Consider the following 2,047-nt stretch of genomic DNA (forward strand, 5'->3'; position numbering starts at 1 on the left):
TTGGCCGTTGAAAATTCAGTGATAATGAATATCAACATTTAAAATTATAGAAAAAGAAAAAAATGAATTACATCATTTAACTGAACAAACAGCAAAGTAAAAACATTCTCTTGAATAAATATAAGGTGGAAATATTTAGAAAAATGGTCTATGTATAAGCTATAAAAACAACATTTCATTGCATATTGAAGTAGCCATATTCTCTGCAGTTCAAGGCACATATGTTTTTCCCTTGACTGTATATCTGTTAAATCAAATCCTAGTTCTCAATAGAGTAAGAATTTAAGCAGTGGAACATGTCTGTATTTAGTATTAAATTACAGAAATGCACATTGAAAGGATCAACTGCAATTGAAAAACAAAAAAAATTCAGATGAAACATGGAGGAGTAACCGATTCTGTGATGCAGCCCCACCTGTATACTGACACACTTACAGTGGATATAAAAGGTCTACGCACCCTTATGAAATTGGAGGTTTTTGAAATGTAAAGACAGAAATAACAACAATGTAAATGTCAGACTTTTTCCATCTGTAATGTGATCTTCCAACAAACAAAAATCCAGAGAAAGAAAGAAGAGTTAATTATTAGGAAAAATAAATAAAAAAAACTACAACTACAACCCTGATTGCATAAGTCTGCACACCCTGCCCAACTAACACTTTGTGGAAGCACCTTTTGCATTTATTACAGCAGCAAGTCTTTGTGAATAAGTCTCTATTAACTTTGCACATCTAGACTTTGGAATTTTATCCCACTCTTCTTTGCAAAAAAGTTCAAGTTCCTTCAAATTGCAAGGGGATCTCCTGTGTATAGCTCTCTTTAGGTCATTCCACAGGTTTTCGATGGGATTGAGGGCTGGGCTCTGACTGGACCATTCCAAGACTTTGATTTTCCTTTTCTGAAGCCATGCCTTGGTCAACTTGGATGTGTGCTTTAGGTCATTGTCATGTTGGAATGTGAAATTCCTCTTCATTTTCAGCTTTCTGAAAGAGGCCAGCAGGTTTTGTGCTCAAATATCTTGATACTTGGAGCTATTCATTATCCCATCTATCTTGACAGGAGCCCCTGACCCAGCTGAAGAGAAGCAGCTCCTCCAAAGCATGATGCTACCACCACCATGCTTCAAAGTTGGTGTGGTGTTCCTTGGATGATGAGCTTTATTGGCTTTGCGCCAAACATATCTTTTACAATTTAGGCCGAAAAGTTCCTTTTTCTTGTCAGACCATAGCACGTTTTCCCACATGGTTTGGGGTGACTGAATGAATCTTTTGGCATAATTTAGATGGGCTTGGATGTTCCTTTTTGGAAGAAAGGGTTTCCATCTTGCCACCCTACACCATAGCCCAGACATGTGCAGAATATGAGAGATGGTGGTCACATGCAAGGAGTGACTGGTACCTCCCAGAATTTCCTATAGCTCCTTCAGTGTTGCTGTTGGCCTCTTGGTAGCCTCCCTGATAAGTTTTCTCCTTGTCCTCTCATCAGCTTTCAGGGTCGTCCTGATCTTTGCAATGTCTCTGTGGTATCACATCAATGGTACATCCAGTGCCTTCAATATTCTTTTATATCCCTCTCCTGATTGGTACTTTTCAACAATTAGCTCTCGCAGTTTCTTTGGCAACTCTTTGCGGATTTTGAATGTGATTGGTTAACTTTGAACACAGCTAGAGCCCCCATTATGAAAGGGTGTGCAGACTTATGCAATCAGTGTGTTGTAGTTTTTTTTTTCAATTAAAATGCTTCAATTAAAATGTAATAATTAACTATTTGTTTTTCTCTGGATTTTTGTTTGTTGGAAGATCACATTACAGATAAAACCTGCAATTTCATAAGGGTGTGTAGACTTTTTATATCCACTGTACCTTCTCCAGAACATTGCCTTTCTAGTTGTGACCAGCTTGTGAGCCTGAAACAGGGGAGGCTCAAAACCTACATGTAAATAGTGAGTCAACCTTTTTGATTATTTTGCAGGATTGAGACGTGTTCACATTTAAAAACGTGTCAGTGGTATAACCTGCACAAGCCTGTGTGTCCTTCACACAAA

This window comes from Megalops cyprinoides, chromosome 22 (assembly GCF_013368585.1).
Source record: "Megalops cyprinoides isolate fMegCyp1 chromosome 22, fMegCyp1.pri, whole genome shotgun sequence".
NCBI lineage: Eukaryota > Metazoa > Chordata > Actinopteri > Elopiformes > Megalopidae > Megalops > Megalops cyprinoides.